Source organism: Papaver somniferum, unplaced genomic scaffold, assembly GCF_003573695.1.
Source record: "Papaver somniferum cultivar HN1 unplaced genomic scaffold, ASM357369v1 unplaced-scaffold_117, whole genome shotgun sequence".
Classification (NCBI taxonomy): Eukaryota; Viridiplantae; Streptophyta; class Magnoliopsida; order Ranunculales; family Papaveraceae; genus Papaver; species Papaver somniferum.
The window spans coordinates 1,610,377-1,633,682 of NW_020620714.1; the positions used below are offsets into that span (position 1 = coordinate 1,610,377).

The 23,306-nt window shown below is 36.4% G+C and overlaps 2 pseudogenes; one reads left to right on the forward strand and one right to left on the reverse strand.

The window, feature by feature from the left end:
* Nucleotides 1-3,745: 3,745 nt before the first annotated feature.
* LOC113330112 lies at nucleotides 3,746-14,602 on the forward strand (annotated as a pseudogene).
* A 1,819-nt stretch (nucleotides 14,603-16,421) lies between these two features.
* LOC113330113 lies at nucleotides 16,422-23,044 on the reverse strand (annotated as a pseudogene).
* Between the last annotated feature and the right edge of the window lie 262 nt (nucleotides 23,045-23,306).

The following is a 23,306-nucleotide window of genomic DNA, read 5'->3' on the forward strand; positions in this document are numbered from 1 at the left end:
TTAACCTACCGGTGTAACACATTTACATTAATTCAAGTTAACGTGCCAGTGTTAAACACACATCAAAAAATGTCAATATATAGATGTGTGGTACCAAACGTTAAGTTCCCCGAACACACTCCAAAATAACGACAGTCAAGTCAGAAATTGTAAAGGTTTTAAAGAGTCAGTTATCAGAGTTTGTTTCTTTGCTGGCCCTCTCTTCCTTGGTGCTACTGCAGCTGGTTTTGTTGTTGATGGCTTTGCTGCTGCCTTCTTCCCACCTTTTAGCGCTGCAGGTGGCTCAAACAGATCATCTGATCATTTCTCCTCTGGAATAGTGTTCATCTGCTCATCGTCGTAACTAATCACAGAAGTAGTCTTTTTCTGGGCTGCAAAGCCTCGTTTGGGTACCACATCCTTCTCAGTTTCTACATATATGGGAACGAAACAGATGAAATTAATTATGACGGCTCAAAAGAAACATGGGAATCAAAACGTTAAGAATTTGGACACAGTAACTCCATTAAAGTTCAAATAGCTAAATGAAACAGGGAGTAAAACCAAATGAAAAACAAATAAAGACACAGAATTTGATAAATGTCTCTTTCAGGGGTATACATTTCATCTCTAAATGAATCATATACAACAGGGTCAAGAATGCCATTCGTCTGGACATGGATATAAGAATCATATGAGAATTTATCAATAGGATTTCACCGATATATTTATATGAACCTTGTATCGTATGATGTAAACACAACCAAGATATACTAATCCAATCTCAGTTTAGTGCTAGGTGCTGAAGATATGAAACATCGATATGAATCAGCAGCTGATTCTATAGAAATCTAGCTTCCAGTATTATGAATTACTAGGACCGTCTAGCAAGAAACTACCCGGAAACGTACCTACAGAAACAAGGCTGTGATTAGATTACCTTTATTTGGAGAAGAATCGAGGTTAGATGCAGCAAGACGCTCTTCAAGTGAGGGTACTTCATCCTCTTCATCACTGTCCACCTAAGAAGGCTTGTATATTGCCTTGGATTTTTGCAGCTGATTGTGACCACCATTGAAGCTGAGACATTCTCTGAAACCTTAAACAAACCCTCTTCTGGAAATTTCGAAGCATAACTAAGCTCTGAGATTGAAACCTGGCCGTAAGTGGAATCCTATAAGTTGGAAACTTCGTTAGAACGACGAATCCACCCATATACATGTAAGATTTCATCGCAATATTCCCTACACCGACGCAGTAAAGGAGAATCCGAATCATGAACAACGCTATCTTCTTCGCTACAATACCTAATGCTACTGCTACCAGTAGTTCTGTTGAGCTGAGGAGGTGAAGACAAAACACAATCTAGCAGGAAACGACGTCCATGTAATTGATCAGGTACACTAGGTAAGAGTATAGTTTCTAGTGATACAGGATTCCATAGAAAATATCTTCCAAATTTGGGTCTTGACAACCATAAGAAAAACTGATTAACCATCCTTGATGAGAATTTTTTTGCCAAAATAATTTTTTACTCAATTCTGGTATGAATTTCTTAAAAGATTTTTTGCTATCTAGATCATTATCTTCAAATATATTACAAAAAAGTTTGCAACTTACCAGCACTTGCATGTCGGTAGACAAGCCAAGGTGCTATCTTTGGTGGTGGTGGGAAGTCTACGTTCACTTCTCTTATGAGCTGTTGATGACATGCAAAACCAAAGTTAGTCAAAACCAGAGTGGTTTTGCCATGGAAGCTAAAGAGAGGTTGAATATGAAACCACAAGGTGATTCATAAGGGAATTAAGTACTATTTTCTCCGTTTTTATAAGGCAGTGTATTTCTGTTCTTGAATATAGTTCTGTTTGTAGAAACCTGGTTTTATTTAGGAAACCGGATGTACTATGAAATATATATTTGGTTAGTTATGTAACCTGCAAGAAATGGAGGGGAATAGACGGTATGTTACTGCTTTGGTTTGAAGAGGCATAAGTGGTTATATGGACATTTCAATTTTGGATTTTGAAGAGACATGTCCATAAGAAGTGACCTAATGCCTAACAGCCTAAGAGACATGTCCATACAGTAACTGGGTATTCTAATTGACGCCTTTTCGTATAGTTTCCAAAGAGACGTGTCTGGATATCTTGGTAATCTATATGAGGGTTCAAGTGAAGTGGAAATTCCACCTGGATTCCAACTCTTTTCCCTCTTTCCTAAATGAGTAATAAATACGATCAGAGTTCAAGGGTGATTCATCGATTGTTGTTGATCGCCGGTCACGCAAAGTTTGATTGTATTCTGGGAAACGGTTTGCACTCGATCTGCCAATAAACTCTTAGTGAGTGGGAATAAATAACGTTTTAAAGAAAGCGATTGCGCGACTTCAAGCCATGATGTTTCGATTCCATACCCTAAATTTCCAACAGACTCACCTATATTAAAGATAAATAAAAATGGAGAATTCCAAAATCTGTCAACTGTGAACACTTGAAAAACAGCCATGAAGGCATGAATAATTATAAAAGACGGGAATTTGTAGGAGATTTGGACCAACTAGGTAGGGTTCGTTAATTTTTTTTTTTCATTTTTCTTTTCGGAGCTTCTTGAGTGGATATCACGTGTAATGGAAGAAAAAAAAAATCGTATTGACTCCGCTCCTGTCATGTTGGACGTTATTTTTGCGAATAAAAATCAAACCTTAAAGGATTTGGAGCTAATATCTTGTGGATTCTACATGCCTACCATCAACAAGCTTCTACATGCCTGCCAAAAATGAGCACATTCCGTGATGTATAACACCACCATCTACTACTTTGAAAATGAGCCATTAAAAATCAACGGATTTCTAGCCGTCGAAATTAAGACCGGTTGATCGTGAAGTTATACTCATTTTGGTAGGCGTGTAGAACTTGGTAAGAGGTATATCCTCAAAATATTAGCTTGAAATCCATTATGACTGGATTTTTATTTATGAAAATAACGTCCAACGTGTAAGATAGTGTGATAATAAAAGTGTGAAGGGATCCTTCATCTCTATCAAATTATGCAAGAATTTTAGTTATTTTTGCAAATATATGTTTTTTAACAAACGCCGGTCTAAGTTTTCTTATGAATTTATTTTAGCATCTAGATCACCTTCGACTATATAACAAAAAGTTTGAAACCTACTACCTCTTTTGTATGGTAAAACAAGCCAATCTGCAAGATTCTTACATATCTTCTGCTCTCTTTTTTAATACTTTTACTGTGGAGGGATGAACTTTTTAACACATGAAGTAGCTACACCAATAAATAACCATTTAATAACCAAATAAAGGTATCATATTAACTCTTAGAAATAAAATTTACAAATATGAACTCAAAACTATAATTTTTGTTTTCTCTAACATAGATAATTAGAATTTATTCATGAGAACCATTGAGATGGTCTGATGGCCCCTTCCAAGGTCGGTGTTCCAATCTTTGTAATTGTAATTGCCATAACAACTTTCTAAACAGGTTTTGGAGTAGTCTATCGACCATTACACTATGCTATTAATTTTTTCAGCTCCCTGTACTCCTAGGTGAGGAGGTGCACGCCAACTCAAGTCCCTCACCTCATTAAACCATCATGAAAATAACAAGGAGTTCTAAGAGCCTCGTACCCTGGCCGGGCCTGGCCCTAAAAGAAAACCAAAAGCACGAGGTACTCGACATAAAAGAACGGGTGCCTCAATAAAAAAACTCTGTAAGACTAAAACCCCAACCTCCATTCCTCTTTCTTTTCTAGGGTTTATCAGAATCGCGCTGCACCTTGGCGCCATTCCCAATCGAGAAACCAATTTCAAACCCTAATTCTAATTGCATCAACAAAATCACACCAACTCAGTATTCAACAAACCAGAGCACCACCACCTCCATCAAACAATGTCAGCACAACACCCCCAACAACAACCAGTAGAGGTGGCGGAGGATATGAACAACAACAACATCACTGCCGTCACTTGTTCCTTAACATCTAGTTTCCGTTTAGTTCCTTCAGAAGCAGTTCCAGATATTATTGACTGTATTTTTACTTCATCATCAACTTCGGTTTCTACTTTGTCTCTCTTCAATTCACTTCTCAACTCGTTCTCTATTTTCACTAAGGTAAACTCACTACTAAATTTCAGATCTGTTTGTATTCAATGATTGAAATTGATATCGGAAGTGGGTGAAATTAACATTTGATTCATACTTAGAATGTTCAATTTGTGTTTTCGGTTTGAAATTAGTTGCAAAATTTGATTTATATGTATTACATTGTAGGTCAGGAATGTATTAGGTTAGTTCATACCCAAATTGTATAAGGAAATGCTAGAAAACACACTAGATTAGCCTCGATTTAGGTGAAATCGAGGTAAGGAGGCACTTATTGAGTTATGTATTGGCTTTCACATCATGCACTTTTTGTTTTATCTTGTAGGGCATTTCGGAGGAAGAAGAGGGGGTGGATTCAAGTCAGTACAGTTATATCACATCCTTTGTAGCTGCACTTTGCCACCTTGTCAAGAAGTCTGGTGAGTTGTTTACGTGGTTTCACAGGAAGAGTAATAATCGTGTTGGTTATCTATTTGTCTTATTTCTATTTGTCTTTTACTCAGAAAAGAGGAAGAGTAATAATCGTGTTGGTTATCTATTTGTCTTATTTCTATTTGTCTTTTACTCAGAAAAGAAGTACGCTAGAAAAGTGTTCGTTTCAAAATATTCAAGCTTGGTTTTGGTTGACTTTAAAATGATGTATTCTTGCAGGCAATGCCAATGTGTTGCAATCATTTATCTGGAGTGGCTTTCTTCCAGTGCTTAAAATCATAAATGAAACTGACCATGAATTACTCAACTCGGATTCCAGTGCTTAAAATCTGAAGATGGGCATAAACCTGTGGATTCCAGGTACGGAATTTCATTTATTTTCTGTTAGATGTATACATTTATATAATGCAATACACATTGGTCACTTGGATTTTCAACTTCTTGTAATTTGTTTTGTAGGATGCATTTTTTGGCAAAAATCTGGAAATGCTGCCGAAAAATGTTCTCTCTTGGACCTCTTGGGAGGAAAGACGCATATAGTGTACTGTCCTTGTACTTATCTCATGCCAAAGGATTTGAAGTTGATGTTGTAGATAACGGGATTGATGAATTCGATATAAGAGCTGAAAAAGAATTTTGGATGAAATAAAGCAAAGCTTGGTAAACATCTAAACTTAATGGTTCCAGTCGGCCTTGTTTTGCTCTGTCTGAGCAATGCTCCTGAATTTTCCTAATAAGTTAACTTTTCATTTGCCTACTCAGGTTGATAAGGAGGGCTTTGTGAGAAAGCAGTCATTACATATACTGAAAGCAGCAGTTTGGCGAAGTGAAGGGAGCCAATGCTGCACTAGTGTTTCTGAGACAACTTTGGACGAAAGTAATGCAAATGCTACCACAAAGAGGGGGCAGTGGGCAGAAAAGGAGGCCAAGTCAATGGGAGTTGGGCAAATATGCAAGCCAGATGATACATGTTTGAGTGGTCAGCAGCGATGGGAAGCATTCATACTGCTATACGAGATGCTTGAAGAGTACGGTACTCACTTAGTTGAACCTGCATGGAATCACCAGGTAGCTTAATCTTTTCCTAAATTTAAAACTTATTATCATTTCCTGATGTACTATCGACAACCAAATATACCGTTATCAAATATTTCCCAGTAAAATTGAAGTATAATTACTCCTTTCAGATTTCACTGTTGCTTACATTTGCTTCGGAAATCGATTCTTCTACACATCCTGCCATTGAGGTGCATCAAATGCAGTTGGAAACTGTTCAAGGAACTTTTCGCTGGTTGTCGGTTCTATGGGAGCGAGGCCTCTGTCACGAAAATCCTCAGGGTATAGTTATCATATCGTAACTGAATGATGTTCATACCAAGCACTTTCTTTTCTTTTCTTTTTTTTGTTAAGCAGGTGATGATCCTTAATTTAACGTAAATCCATTATGTGTTTATATTTACAGTTAGGTGCTTAATTATGCAGTCTATTTTGGGGATTGACTGGAGGAATCTTGGAAATTGTGCAAAAGTAGTGGCTCAAAGTTTTGTGCTTGGTTCTTTCATACAAGGGTTGAATGATCCTGTTCATCACAGAGATTTTGGTTAGTTTTGCTATCAAGCTGATAATTCTTACAATCTAGTGAAAGTATTCTCAAATATACAAATCTATATGGATCATCCTAGGACATAAATATGATCAGTTTCCTGTTACAGTTTTAGCTATTTATTCTGCATTTCTTACCACTTTATTCAAAATGTATTAGGTTCCAAAGGAGTGTACACATCGCAAACAATTGAAGGCGCAACAAATTTCCTGTACCACTTCTGTAGTTACTTCGCAGAGAGGTACATATAATAATACAGAAGTAGACACTATATACAAAAACAAAAAGGTCAGCATCAGAAATACAAGATTTCGGTGCTGTGCATGTTGAAATTAAATGACATGTTTAAAAACTGTTCTTTTGCAGAGAACGGATAGCATTTCTGAGCAGTTTGGCGTCCCTTGTTAAGCGAGAGTCATTTGGGCGAGCTGGATTGATGGCTCTTTCTTTCTGCATTGCTTCATCTGCTCGTGGATCTGAAACACATGATATGGATTCATCACTATCTGCTGATGGAAGTTCTTTAGGCAATGAAAAATCATTATTATTGGATATTCTGAGACTTGTCGTTGAGAGCAGCAAACAACACTTCAATCCAAATTATCGTCTTCAAGGTCTCTAACTTGTGAATATTTTACATTTGAGTAATCCATCATCAATATGTATCAGTTTTCAATAATTAACTGCTCAGATCTTAATCAAGTTTTTTATGGTTTGTGGTATATCAGTTTGTGAGAAAGTCTTAGAAGCTGCCTCTTCTGTGATGTGTACCTCGGACGTGCCTGTTGAAACTCTTATGCACTTCATTGCTAAAGTGCCAAGGGAATTTACTGATTTTGGTGGTAGGTGGAATTGGTGAAATGTGTATACTACCATTCTGTTCTGGATGCTAATAAATTTTTTCTGTTCCTTATTTAGACAGATAGCTGTACACGGAGGTTTAATATGTTGTTTTTGTACTTTGAAATCTAGGTTCCTTGAGAGAAAAAGTGAAAAAATGGTTGTCTAAATGCGAGAAGAAAAACTGGGAATCTGACTCCAAAAGTGAACTACGCGTTTTAGAGAGTCTATATGATTTCCCTCAAAAGTTTGTGCTGAATCACAATTTGCCTGAGGCATCTGTCGATTACGACGATGAAGATTTGGAGGCATGGGGATTTGAAGCCCAAAGATGGGGAAGGCTGCCTTTCCTCAATATTACAGAGGAACTGCAATTGGAACCTTTGGTCAAGGTTCGCTTTTTCTTGGAGCTATATTTTTTTTTTTCAATTTAATGCATACCTATTCATGTTTGATAACAAGAATCCCTTACTTTTGTATCTATGGGCTCTTCTTTTCAGTACGCAGATGCATTTTCTGGAAAAATTAAGTTTTTAATTTTTTTCTTTCAAACCTCAATTTACAGTTTCTCCAGGACTACGAAGTTTGTATCTTAAGACAGAACAACCATATGAAACGGGTTTCAGCGAAGTTTCTTATCCTTCTTCTGAGTTTGATCCAAGAGCTCTCAATCATACAAGGGAAATATACTAATTCTAGCTAGTCACGTGAAGGTTTCCATGCTAGAAAACTCAGATCTATCAAGTGAAAGAGAAGCTTCCATTCCATTTGAGAAGTTTTATAGTTATTTTACACATATACTGGTAAGAAGCCATGAATCTTACACTATTAATTCTTTCTCCTTTGTATTTGGTGATTTTTTACTGGTTGAAAGTTATGGATATGGTCATGGAATCCTTGAATGTCACGTGCAGGAGGAGCTTGTGCTGTTCGCCAAATCATCTTGTTCCATATTCTGGGCCAAGCCTATGGCAGGTGATGAGATTTTATCTTGTGCTGTTACAGGAAAGCTTGGTGGCCCAAGTCGACGGCGGTTGTCTTCTTCTATGGCAACAGCCATATTGAACGCTGTATGTTTCTTGTTTATACAGTATTACTTGTGTTTAGTTGTTCATAATATCCCAATTTTCTTCTCATACATTTGTGTCCACGGTGTATTACATCGTGTGCAAATTCATATATGTATTATTCCATCCATACCCTCGAATACCATTTGAGTGAATTTCCCCCTGTATTAATTTTTCTGTCCATTGATACAGACTCATATAAGCTGTACCGAAGCTTATTTTTTTAGTAGCTCTCAAATGTTGATATTTTTGTTGTGTGATGGAACAGATACTATCAATGAGAACAATAGCATCTATCTCATCATGGTGTGCACATTTAAGAGATGATAACATGCTTGATTCAGCATTTGCTTTCTTGTGGAGTTTCTCTTGGAAGGTTATCTTATCTCCCACTTTTGACACAGAGGTAATTGGAATTGACCATAAAAATTTCAAATACTTTACTGTTCATCACAATTGTTTACGATTGACTTACTTAGAGTGCCATAGTGCAGGCTGGAGCAGAAGTTCGCCTAGCAGCTTATGAAGCACTGGCTCCTGTCTTGAAAGCAATGAATTCTGCTAGATCTCCTCTGGTTTTGGACTTGATATTGGCCGATGACCAAGTGCTACCAAAAGTAGAAGGCAAACCTCTGTTAGATTCTTTTGTTCTTAGTTTTCTTCAGAACATCAATGATGTTATCTCAGTTGGGGCTCTAACGCGAAGTCGACGTGCAGTATTAATGAATTGGAAGGTAATTATTATGTTCAAAAATCCAAAACTAGTCCTGGTTGGCATTCTGTGAATGCCATTTTAGATGGTTGCAGCGGGTTGCAATCATCAAATTTGTGTGTGCTTGGTGTCCCATCACAAATGGTTGGCCAGTTACAAAGGTTTCTTAATGGGAAAATATATTCTTTTGGGGGAGGTTCTCAATGTGCAACTTTTGTTGTGGTACCAAGTGCAGCCTCGCCCTTAGTACTGTTTCAACTGGTGTACCGATCCCAAAAAAAGTTTCAGCTGGTGTAATTTTTTTTTTGATAAGCTTTATTAACAAATTTATTTTTCTTGATTTAGTGGCTTTGTTTGGTCTCACTTGTCAATTCCATTTTCTGTCTCTGAAAATGGAGTTCATACAGAAGGAACTACAGCATTCTTTTCCAGTTCGGCTATAAAGAGTATTTTCATTGATCTTGTTGAGAAGTAAGTAAGCGTATAAGCAAGATGTTGGATTATCTTGTTGTCAGTTAACTTTATTCAAGTCGCACCATTTGTGGGCAAACATGCTTTTACGCTTAGCCATATTTGTGCTAATGCACTTTTTAAATGCTCCACTTTTCTTATCTGATTTCTTTCTGGCTAAACGATATTTGCAGCCTTGAAAATGCCGGGGAAAGTTCTGTTTTGCCCATATTAAGATCCGTCAGATTGGTTTTGGGGCTGTTCACTTCAGGAACGATGGTCTCAGGGGTTTCCGCTAACAGTATCTTAGATGCTGAGGTTTCCTCCACCACTTAATATTGCTATGAGTGTAAAGTAATAGTAATATCTATATTTTGTTGCACTAGAAGTTTTCTGTGTTCACAATTGTATAACTTGTTAGGCTGCACGACTCACCACAGTTATGCATGAAAAGTCCTTTATTTTTGGCTTATTTATGAAGCCTGAAGAGAAGGTTGCTATAGTGGACTGTGGAAAGAACTGATTTTGAAAAGATTAAGAGCTGATTCTGAAAAGATATATAGAAATATTTGAGATTAAGTACATTATTTTCTGTAGAACAATCTAGCTTATGCGGTGAGAGCTCAGTTCGGCCCTTCAGAACTTCAGCTAAACGAGCGTTAATGTTTACCATCTAATTTGACCTCTTCTGTTTTAAGTTTAGAGTTGTGTGTACTGTTCTAATGTTTACTTATCTTTATCATAACCTTGTATTACCTGCAGATGATGTCACAATTGATGCGTTCATCTTGGACATTTCATGTCAGCTGCAAGAAACGTAGGGTTGCACATATTGCTGCCCTTCTGTCTTCTGTAGTGCACCCTGCTATATTTAGTGATGAGGCCATGCATGAAACTGCTGAGGGCATTCAAGGTCCGTTGAAATTGGTAAGTTGCGTATCTTTTTTTCTTTTGAGATTGTCAATGTATCATGTAACTGTTTTATGCTTCTTTAATTTAAACCCACAAATAACTATGTAGTTCCATGAATTGTTTCCACTGGCCAACCATTGTGGAAATTGTAATCTTAGTTCAATATTTTTTCTTGCAGTTTGTCGAACAAATTCTTGAAGAAGGCACAAAAAGTCCCCGCACTATTCGTCTTGCAGCTTTGCACTTAACGGGGTTGTGGCTATCGAATCCAAAAATAATCAAGTATTACATCCAAGAGCTGAAGCTTCTATCTCTATATGGATCTGGTATTTACTCATACCCTTACTCGTTAAGTTTTAACTTGTATGTGCTTTTAATTTCCTGATATGCAAGGATGCTTCACACTCTATACCGCATAATCCTATTCTACATTCCTTCCAAAGTGGCTTTTGATGAGGATTTTGAGGCGGAATTAGCTGAGAGTCATGATGCTAGAATGGAAGTCCTGCTGCTTGCTAAAAGCCCAGATCCGGAACTGACTGAAGTATGCCAAGTGTCTTACATCTTATTATGATTGTTTGTAATTGTGTGCATTGTGTGCTAGAAAGGATGTCTTGCTGAAAGTATGCCTTGTCCATCTCATAACTCCTGTGCCATAACCATTAATAACTTTCCTGATATGTGATTGTTAAGTAAAAGTTGGATCATCACTCACTCCAAGCTTGTATTTGGTTCAATCATTGCTAACAAGTTTCTGATATTGCAATGCTAATTTCCCAGGCATTTATCAACACGGAGCTGTATGCACGTGTATCTGTTGCGGTTCTCTTTCACAAGCTGGCGGACAGGGCCGATAAATTGGGTACAAGAGAAGAGAATGAAAATTGCCATGCTGCACTCCAGTCTGGAAAGTTGTTTCTGTTAGACCTCCTTGACACCGCGGTATAGATTCTTGGAACCTTTGGAAGTAGCATTGCCTGTTATTTGTGCAAAATCACATTAAAATATGTTTTAAGATGATTCATTTTACTCATCTCAACAACCATTTTATCACATTTCATTTGAAATAGTAAAAATTCAATATAGACTATTTTGATCTTGCGCTTAGTAAAATCATGTTGATTCAAAAACATTAAGCTTAAATCTTGTACCCGGTTATGGAGAAGAAAGAATACGAATACAAAACCGTTAAGTAAGTTAGGTAGTTTGAGAATTTAGTCTTCTCTGCTTTCTCAACATTGCAGAAAAGTAGGGGATATTAAAGCTGCAGCATGATATGAGAGGAAGAAAAACTGTCTACAAGTAGGTGTTATACATTAGTGTTCTTATTGCAGTTTCGGTAGATGGTGATCGTATCAAGTGAAAAATCTTAGAATATTCTATCTTGGTCATTTAAATAGTAAGTAACTTTTTGTTGTTAGAGCTTTGATAATATAGTACCTCGTTTTGAGTTGATTATACTAACACCATTGAGCTGATATACAGGTTAATGACAAAGACCTTTCCAAAGAACTATATAAGAAGTATAGTGCTGTGAGTTTGTTTAACTCTATCTAGGGTGCTTCCTTTTTTCGTTTAATATGTATGTATTTCCACTCTGTCACTCTGTGGAGCTGCTAAAGGAGGAGGTTATCCAATAAGTGGTTGGGATATTTTCAGATCCATAGGAGAAAAGTCCGTTGTTGGCAAATGATATGTATATTATCCCGTTTCGTGTGTGATGATGTGGTTAAACAAGTTACATCTAACTTGCACTTGTGCCTATATGTAAGGAATCCAAAATTTTGTAAGTAGTAGCTCCATTGTCCACTGTTTTTAGAAACAAACTTATAGATTGTTTTTGCGTGTAGAGGAGCAACTTGCCAGCTGTTCGGCAGTACTTGGAGACTTTTGCAATTCAAGTTTACTTGAAGTTTCCATCACTGGTAAGCATTTATAGAAGAAATTGGGAGAACAATTTATGTGTTCCATGTCTACTTAAATCACTAGTGTTCAATACATGTGAACTTATCATCTTGAATTCTTACATACTTACGCTGAAAGATATTTGATCTTTTTCTTTTTTCTTTGTAGGAAACTTAGAAAGGCATAACTCAAATAATTGCATTTTTTCTTCGATATTTTTGTTTCAAATATCCTCATTCTTGTCTGTTTATGCTTTTCTTCCGACAGGTTGCTGATGAATTAGGTCCTATTTTTCGAGACACTAATATGAGGCCTCAGGTAATAAATATACCAGATAAAATTTCTGTTGTTGTAGCTCTTTGGGGTTTCACCCATTCAGTAACATTTACTCATCAAATGTAGGCACTCTCTTCATATGTTTTCATTGCAACCAATGTGATCCTTCACACAACTGAGGAGCATGTGCGATTCCAACATTTAAATCAGTTACTCCCACCAATGATTCCTTTATTAACATCACACCACCACAGCTTACGTGGTTTTACTCAGGTAAGATTTATTTTTGAAGCCAAACTTACTACTCAATCCGATAGAGAACTTTCTACTTATCATCTATTTACACTCCTTATTCCGATTTGCAGTTGCTAGTTTACCAAGTTCTATTCAAGATGGTTACACCTTTGGATTCTGACACTTCAGAATCTGTGCCCTTAGAAAGATGGTGTTTTGAGAGCTTAAAATTGTACTTGGCGGAAAATACCGACTGTGTTAGGTAGAACCCCTTTCTGCATATGAACAGCTATCTTTTTTCAACATTTATCACAGTTTCTCTATAATTGCGCTATTTTTTTTGCAGGTTATGGGAATCGATGGAAGGATTTCTTGATGCGTTTCATCCCATAACATCTTCTGCTCCCTCAGGAATTTTTTCGATTAGGAGCAAGGTTAGGACCTGAAAGAATTCAGATTGCATTTGTTCTGCGCTCTGAATAGGCCCACTGTTTTTATTTATTTATGTGTCTAATGTTTGTTCGTTTATGGGACTTATCTTTTTTATTGATGAAGGAACTTGAGTTCGAATGTGTGGTGCCATCACTCTTGGAGAAAGTGATCACATTTTTAAACGTAAGTACACTTGGGACTTCCATGTTATTTTTTAATCTGTGGCCCATATCTCATCGTTCAGTGTCACAGGATGTCAGGGAAGACTTGCGAAGTTCTATGGCGAAAGATGCAGCTACGATCAAGAATGAAAGCTTAGTAACTGCGGAAAATGTTAACGACACTCAGGTTTCTAGAGACATGTCTCTGGATTTCCAAAAGAAGATTACTCTCTCTGAAAATGAGAGACGGGATTCTCATCTTAATTCATTGTTAGGTATCAACTAAATCATGATTTCATTCAAACGACATGTGTCCTGCTAGAACTGTTTAATTCTCGCAGCATTGTACTCATTTGTTTTATATTTATATATAGGTCAACATTTGAACTCTGTTGCTTGCCTAAGTTTGTTGGCATCTTAAAAACCTCCCTAGGATAACAGAATATTCATTTATAGATTTGTAACGATTAATTTATAGACTTATTTCATGCAGAGATGGAGAAGGAAGATGAGCTTCTCAATGAAGTTCTACAGTCAAGAATTGCAGCTGCGGAAAGGATAAAAGCAAGTCGACAGGAGTGTATCGTTGTTGCATCACTAATTGATCGCATACCTAATCTTGCTGGGTTGGCTCGAACCTGTGAGGTATCCAAATGAAGTTATTTGTTTTTGTGCTTCTATTGTCCTTTCTATGGATGCTGTTTTTAACATCCTTCACATTACAGGTCTTTAAAGCAGCTGGTTTAGCAGTTGCTGATGTTAGTGTCGTAAACGATAAACAGTTCCAACTGATCAGGTCAGTCATAGTCGCATAATTAGTTGTCTCCTTAATGCCACTCGGACTTGCTTCTTTGCGCCATTGAATATGCCTGATATTTAGCTGTCTATTAATAATCTGTTTTGGTTGTCAGTGTGACTGCTGAGAAGTGGGTACCAATCATTGAGGTCCCAGTCAGTAGCCTTAAAGTGTACTTAGAGAAGAAGAAGAAGAAAGAAGGTTTCTCCATCTTGGGTTTGGAACAAACTGCGAATAGCAGTATACGTTCCCCAAGAAGATGGTAAGTAATTGTAAAATTTGTATCTTTATAATTCCAAAACCTTTAACTGCAGTCTAAAGGATTTTAAGCCACTCGAATTCACAATTAACTTTGTGTGAACATCTATGGTTTGAAAAGAGTCGAATCAAGCTGATGTTTCTTTCATTAACTGAAAATCCTCTACAACTTTTTACAGGTTCTGGTCCTTGGTCGTGAAAAGGAAGGTATACCTGTAGATATAATTCATGTTTTGGATGGTTGTGTTGAGATTCCTCAGTTGGGAGTTGTCAGGTCTCTCAATGTTCATGTGAGTGGTGCAATTGCTTTATGGGAGTATACGAGACAACAGCGATCTCAAAAGTCCTCCACCTCGTCCTCCTGACCCGTATCACAAATTAATATCCTATGCGTTCCTCCATACGTAACACAAGTGTTTCATTGTAACGAGATCAATGAAAAGAAGATTTGTTTAATGGCGCTAAAATTCATGTGTAACCTCTGCATTCATAATTAATATGTATGTATGCCATTTGGATATATTCATCATCTGAATAAATCCATAATATACACCTGTTATGTAGAACACCGATATGCAAATTTTGAGAAAATATTATTTAAGATTGGGCTTATACTTATTACTAATACAATCATAATCTCCAAAAGATACAAGCATCTTGCAAAACAGAAGACAGGAAAAACAGCGAAGGAAAAATTCACGCCCATTGATCAATCGAGACTACGCAGTGGCTTCGCTTGACCATTATAGTATATCAATGACCTGATTTGGGAAATAAAAGCTAGAAAGATCATATAACGAAGAAAGCATAAAACAAATCATGTCAGGTTAGAGACATTTATATCCATCGGACGAACGCATGCAACCCTGAGAACAACATTCGCCCGGGGAGCCGGCTTCACAAGCTTCGCCCACAGCTTTACAAGGTTTTGCTGCGATCTCAACCAAAGAAGGTTTTGCTGCACCGTCAACCAAAGAAGGTTTTGCTGCACCGTCAACCATAGAAGGTTTTGCTGCACCGTCAACCATAGAAACCAAAGAAGGTTTTGCTGCACCGTCAACCATAGAAGGTTTTGAAGGTTTTGTATTAGCATAATTTGCATCGACACAATTCACAAAGACTAAAACAGCCAAAACCATTAGAAGCAAAAAACTTGTAACATTCATCTTCACCATGACTATAGTTTCAGGTATTAAACGAAGCTTATTATTATCTGTCTTGCAAGTTTTGTTTGTTGTAATAGCTTTCTACGACACCTGTGCCAATTTATATAGTTGCGCCATTAGAGAATCAGCCAACATTTTTCATCGTCCTTACTAGTGGTGCCTGCCATGTTCACTTGTGAAAGTTTGATTCGCCAATAATATGTGCCAATTTTTAAACAACACAAATCATCGGTTGTATATCATGGGAATCACGTATTCACGTTGAGCCTTACAAAAATATACTCCTTCCGTTCCACTATTAGATGACCTAGTTCAAGTTGGCACCTTTCTTTAAGGTAAGAAATGAAAGGGAATATCTGTTAAATATTTTACAATTGTACCCTTATGCATAATAATTTGTAAAATTTAGAATTGATATATCTCTCAAACTATACCATGAATTTTCGTAAACTTTGTATCATTGAAAAATATTTTAAAACACCTACGTAACGAATATAAACATGAATATCAAATTATACATATTTCTTATACTACCCACAATCAGTCAAAAGGATAATTTTAAAAATATTCATTGTTTAATCAGATAGGTCAATTAATAGTGGGACAAAATTTTAATCTGGTAAATGGGACGGAGGGAGTATAATACTAAATTGATCATTTGGTCAACTGCTGATTCAGCTGGTTGTTGGTGCATTTGATGCAGTAGTGGAAATCAGCTTCTCCGAAGGCCGTTTGCCAGACTATGACCCCCTGTCAGATCCATCGCCATCATAGCTGAAGTTTGTTTAATAACAGAAATTGTTGGTTCTGCGTAATCATGTATGCACGTTGAGCCTTATAATAATGCATAAACCAGGTTATTTAATCAAACAGCAGATTGAGAGGTACACGTAGTCAGATTCAAAATGCGCAAATGAGAGTACAGACTCAGGAATGAGCCAACATGTACATACACCTGATCAAGAACTTGACCACTATTACCGTGCTAAAGCTGAGTCGTTTGAGATGACAAGAGCCAAGTGACCTAGCAACTCGTGCTTGCTTGTTTGAAGACCAAGAAGCAAATATACACTAATTTACACAACCATTTTACAGAGAGAACATACAGAAAATATATACCAATTTACACAATCAAACATCTTTTGTAACCAAAAAAAAAATCAAACTAAATTGTCTTTTTGGATTTCATATCATAATAAATCACGAATGCACAAGATAATCAATAAGGTCTCTCGCCTATAATATTACCCGGCGGACCATAATTACAATTCATAAACAACACATCACCGTCGTGGCACTCAACTCGAGCACATCCAATCCTTCTCGTATTTCTCCACACAATTTGTGTATAGTGGCCGCGGTATTTACCAGCTTGACATGTATTAGTTGCGTATGAATAAACTTCTCCTCACCACCCCACGCATTTACGGCATCTGCTGGTTCCTACGTTGTACTACTTCCCCAATAAATATTTTCACCCAATTTGAAATTTCCCCCAGGGAATGAATGTTGTAAAGTACAGTCACTTTTCCTTTGATCAATAGCCCATGATCTTGCATACTTTTCAAGTTGTGAATCCCATATCAATGGCATCTCCCACTTTTGCGCCCTTTTCCTTTGAATACCTATACAACCCCAGCATAAATCCTTCGACACATTATATATTCCCTCTTTATCCAGCTTTGGCCGGCGGCCAGTTACAATTTCGTGTGGGTTTTGCGCATCTGGCAATTCCGAGGCTGCTGGATGTAATAGTGTAGTAGAATTAGTAGTGTTTATGAGTGAGATCAGACACAAAAGATATAACAACGAGAAGAATGAAAGCCTTTCATAGTTTGTCTTTTTAAGGTGTTTCTGTGACTGAGAAAGAGATGAAATACATGGTTAGCTAGAGACTTTATTGAAGTTTAATCTGCCCGTGAAGAGGGTAGGTCATTTTTTTGTGTGGCAACGTCCCGTGAACCATGAAAGTTATATTCAGTTTTGTCTGGTTTGTTTTTTGTTTCTGGTGGGGACTTTAGAGTCTCTTCCATGGAACATCTAGAAACTGCAATAATGTTCACAGATGCCGTAAGGTAATGTTGTACCAAGAGTAGACGTCTGGCGGGAACCAAGGGTTGACTAACCATGTTTAGGGCCTTAGGCATGGATGTGACTAAACAGGAAAAGAAAGGTGAACCAAATGAGGAAATAAAAGTCAAGTGTTATTGAGAAAATATTTGTGAAGGTTGGACTTTTATTTATTTAACTATGGAATTGTGTCACCGAAGATATGCAAACATCTTACAGAACAAAACACACAAAAACAACAAAGAAAATGATCATCGATTGATCGATCAAGTACTAATATATATGGTTTCGATCGACCATCTAATTAACCAGTAAGTCTTTCAATATATAGCATACCATCCAATGACCTTATTAGTGAAGCAAAAGTTAGACAGATGCCCAAGAAAAAGATAAAGCAGATCAATTAAGTTCTCAAATCTTCACTTGCAAACGGCCGGAGAACCGGTGACTGCAGAATCCCATACTATATCGGTGTCTGGAATTCATAAGTCCAGAAAACCTAGATCAGGGTTGCAGGTCGATTTTGCATTTACTAAAAAATACTAAACCATGGCACGAATAATCTGGATCGCAGCAATCAGGGCCGGAGAAGTAGGCACAATCTTCGCCGTTACCGATACATGCATTAACACAATTTACATAAGATTTCTAGCGGAGTTTGCCGACATGTACCGACACCCTTACTTAACATGAGGAGTTGATTGTTGATAATGGCATTAATCTAACCGGTTATTACATTTACAAATACAATTGTATAAAAAGTAAATGGAAACAAGATATGCAAAAGACATTTGAATGTCTTTGTGCCAGGTCCAGGATGCTTAATGGTTGTCTGGTGTCGTGATTACCGAATAATAGTGTAACCATGAGGCCATTTCCGATCAGGTTGAATTAAAATTAGAACGTGAAAAGGATAGGTGACGCATCTCCTTAATTTTAATATCATTTGCATCATTGCATGATTTGGTTTTGTATTTGAATAGACATACTACTAGTTAAATAGACATACTTATTAGTTTTTTATTTGGTTTTGTTTTGTTCTGCTTTCAAGTTTCAGTCTAATTTAGATTTGGCATGGCAATTAGCTTCTTCAATAATAGGGAGAATGGCAAAATCCCAATCCAATATTGTGTTCACACTTATCTTACATATTTCGTAATGGTAATATTGCCCTTTAATAATCCGGAGATAATTGTTCTTTCGGTAGTTTGAGTAGGATTAGGGTGATAAAGAAAAATCTTCAATTTTTTGAGTTTTATTTTTCTTTTTAAGTTTTCGAACATTGGTACAACTATAATCGCTAGTAAAGTGTTTTACTTTAACTTCCGAATGTATATTGGCCCTCAAATGAGATTTTACCAAAATCCTTTAATTTTCGAATATTGGTACAACCATAATCGGTACTTAAGTGTGTTACTTTAACTTCCGGATATATATTGACCCCAAAATGAGATTTTGCCGAAATCCTTTAATTTTCAAAACATTGGTATAACCATAATCGGTAGTAAAGTGTTACTTTAACCTCCAAATATATTCAATTTTTGAATTTTAGTAGTAGCATAATCGGTGGTAAATTTAACCTCCGAATGTGTATTGGCCCCAAAATTAGATTTTGCCAATATCCTTTAATTTTCGAACTTTGGTACAACTATAATTAGTAGTAAAGTGTGTTACTTTAACTTCCGAACGTATATTGCCCCAAAATGAGTTTTCGCCAAAATCCTTTAATATTCCAACTTTGGTACCACCATAATCGGTAGTAAATTGTGTTACTTTCACCTCCGAATATGTTCAATTTTCGAATTTGTGTTACTACCATAATTGGTGGTAAATTAATTATGTTAATTTAACTTCCGAATGTATATTAGCTCCAAAATGAGTTTTTGCCAAAATCCTTTAATTTTCGAATTTTGGTACTGCCATAATCGGTTGTAAATTATGTACACTATCTACTGATTGTGTTTCATTTTAGTACAGAAAATTTGCAACAGTAGCAGGAACATAATCGGTAGATAACAAACAATTTACCTACCGATTATGGTTGATATTCTTCATTTCTAAAGAACATCAACCATAATCGGTAGATAAATTGATTGTTATCTACCGATTATGTTCCTGCTACTATTACTGCAAATTTTAGAAAAAATTTTGATCAATTTTTTGATTTCAAGCAATCAAATCATAATTTTGGATCACAACTACTATCATTTATATGTTTTGTTTGTTTAACTCGTTTTTTTTTTTTTTTTGATGTTCTAAGTTTCAACTTTAAGGTTAATGAATTTTGGATTTTAATTTTAAACAATTAATCATAAAATTTGTTTGATCGACGATCTTGGGTGTCAATCAAAATTAAAATGATAAAAAAAATCAATGGTAGAAAAGAGAACAAAAAGAGTAATGATATGATAATGAAAATAAATGATATAAGTTTAGATTTAGAATTAAGATGAAGGATAAGGTAGACAATTTCTATGTTTAAGACACCCCTTAATCTCTTGTAATGGATGGAAATAAAAAGATGGTCCCTAATTTCTTTTGAGTGGTCCTTAAAAATATTAGGTTTTTCATTTTTTTTTTAATTAAAGCTTTTAGTTCTTCTTTAGTTGTATCCGCACAAGGTGCTTGTTTGCCTTTAATTTTATCTAAGTTGCGGAAAAGAAAAAACCGATAAAAAAAAACATACTTACTAATTTGAATGTGACGCGAGACAGTTTACAGAGGAATTTAAAATCCGACAAGTATTTTCCAAATTGATATTCTGAAAACAGTTTTGATATCAGTGAATTCTTTGATTCGTTCCTAGTGAACATATACTGAAGTGCCTTAAAAGTTACTCCTTGCATGATACGTCGCAACTCTCGAACAAAGAGAAAGAAAGGATTTTCAGGATGCGTTTTATTAAAATATCATCACGTCACATCAGACGTAAAAAGAAGATAGTTTAACATGTCAGGAAACTTAAGGAATTGGTTATACAAATATTTAAAAAGATCAAAGGAAGCCAATACCACTTTATTCATTTCTTACGGGGCATAATAATGTTGTAATGTCATCGGTACCCGATAATTGTGAAATCACGAGCTTACTTAAAAAACCCTTAGATGGTGGAGTGTCATCGTTATCCCTGCTAATCTTGATGCAAGTTGTATTAATAGGGGTATATTTGATTAGGATTTATGCAGATATTTAATAATTCTATTTTTTTTAGATATTTAGTTTTCTGACTAAATTGGGACCTATGCAACTTAATTGGAGCCTATGAATTTCTTCATCCGTCCAATAGAGAATGATAAAGGGTATCTAAAAGATTGTAAAAATACTAAATTAACTCTTAAAGAAACCTTAATTATTCTAACACAAATACAAATACAAAATCATAACTTAAATAACAAATACAAAAATCATTAATCAAAACTCAGTATTTTTTTTCAATTTCCATCAAAATCAAAACTAAATCCTAATCAATCACAAACAACAATTGAAATCTAATTTATTTTTGGGTTTTGAAAAAAAAACTCTAAAACAGACAATTCAAGTGATTGAGTTAAATCCCTTTAAACCATTCATTCTAAGCAGTACTCTATAATGATTTACCAATAAATCTTTAAAATTCACTCATTCAATTTTCTGAAAATCCACCCAGAACCGGTTTATAGGTGCACCATATTAATCCGATTGTGGCTGAAATCGGTTTTTAATGTGAACCTACATAACCCAATTTTGGATTGATGTGATGAACATCAACTATAATCGGTTTACACTAATACACACATCAACCGATTCTGGTTTCAGGTTCGGAACATATTGGACAATATGTAATCCGATTATTGAGTTAAAAATCTCGGTAGCTTTTTCTTCCAACAATCGGATTACATTATCGTCCATATAAACCGATTTTGAAAAAGTTGCAGCAAACTACCTCCAAAATCGGACTTTATAAATGTATTAGAAGTCCGATTTTGTTACAAATTTCATGATTCCAAGGTACCCAAAAAACAAAACCACTTTCATTCATTAAGCTTGGTTCAAGTTTGGAAAATACATTATAAGAAAGCTACAAAATATAAGTATCCGATAGATCAAGTTTTTAACATAAGGAAAATACTCATTCCAACAAATATAGACCATTGAATTGATCCGGCCCGATCAATTCCTCCCATTGCCTCATGTTGGGATCATATCTTTTTAGCCACTCCTTAGTGACTTCCGAGACCTCATGAAACCTATCTACCGGTGGTAATGGACAATCATCACGTATTCTAAGACCGATATAATATATATTGTTATTGTTGAATAAAACAATTCTCCGATCATTAAGCGATTCATCTAAAATGGTGTATTTTGGTGCTATGTATAACATGATCCCTTACCAAATAGATGAACAACGCAACTCCACATTTCCGCCAAGAGATGACGACGTAGAGGCATACGCATCCAATATTGTTGGGTAATTGATTCATTCCCCTTTGGCCCTTGTACTCTAGCAACCATTTTCTCAAAAATCACTTCTTTGTCTTATCTTGTTTTTCCTTCCTTCATCATCAGTATGTAAAATTCCTTGTCTTCTTGTAAGCGCAAGGCCATCATCTTTTTAAAGTGTTGACATTGGGTTAGGTCCTCATCGTCCGCCAAACTTATATGGCCTATTTGTTCCGACGCAACGTAATAACCATAATCCCCATCCGCATCCACGTCGTAGATAACACATAGAGCTTAACGATTTCAGGAAGTTTGGAGTAATACTCCTCGAATATGGTGTAACACGTTCGATGGGGTCTACCTTGTTCATCTCTAAGCGTGCTTTCATCACCAAGAGCGGCCCTTAGAGTCACCATAGAACCTATTTGTCTTGTTGCTTGTCCCTTCCATGCACGTATCATTAATACTTGTGTTGGACTCTCTTGACTCTCTTGAGAAGGAATAATTAGATTTTTTGGCACTTGAATTTATTGAGAAGGAGCAATTGGATCCTCATGTTGCGAAGGAGTGATTGGATCCTCATGTTGCGAAGGAGAGATTGGATCATTTGAAAGTACCATATGTGCGCTACTTGTCCCGCTTTCTCCCTTCTTGGTCGAACCCTTTTCCTCTTAGCCGGTGCCTCTTTATTCTCAATTTGTGAAGGAACGTTTGAAAGATTTTTCTTGGCTTGGGCGCTACTTGTCCCGCTTTCCCCCTTCTTCGGTCGACCCCTTTTCTTTGGAACCTGCGCCTCTTCATATTTAGTGTTTTCACACTCATGTTGAGAAAATATTCTTTTATGACTCAATAACGAATTTTTTCCTATTCTCATTGCAACCTTAAACTCGTTCCTTTCTTCATTCCTATCCATGTTAGTAGGTGGTCTACCCGTCAGCGGTAGCACCGTTGGTTCTTTGACCGGTACCATACGGGGGTTAGCGGCTAGTTTTAAGTCGTACTTCAAAACTTTTCGTCCTAAACCATCATTTTTTGCGAGTTTCTCGATGAGTTCTCTTCCAATATCCGTTTCCACAAAGGATTCGAGTGGTTCTTCGGTTGGGGGTGGTTTGAAAGTTAGTTGCTTCAGAAACGGATCAATGATTTGAAAAGCAATTCCTTGTTGGTACCTCGCAATCATGTAACGATACGGAAATCCGAAGGTCATCATCGTCATACATGAACATAAATTTTCTTCTCCCCATCTCTTTTTCCACATAATATTTGTAATCCTTCATCATAGAAATGATTGTGAAAAGGCAAGGGTACCCAAATATACCTCAAGCTAAAACTTTTCCACTTATAAGTCCTTTCTCCGAAAATGATTGTCTATGGACTGAGTCGAGACAATCAACTAATCGGTTCACACTTCGTGTGATTTCCTATGGATACGAGATCCTGACAACACAACAACAAAGTGTGTTTACTTG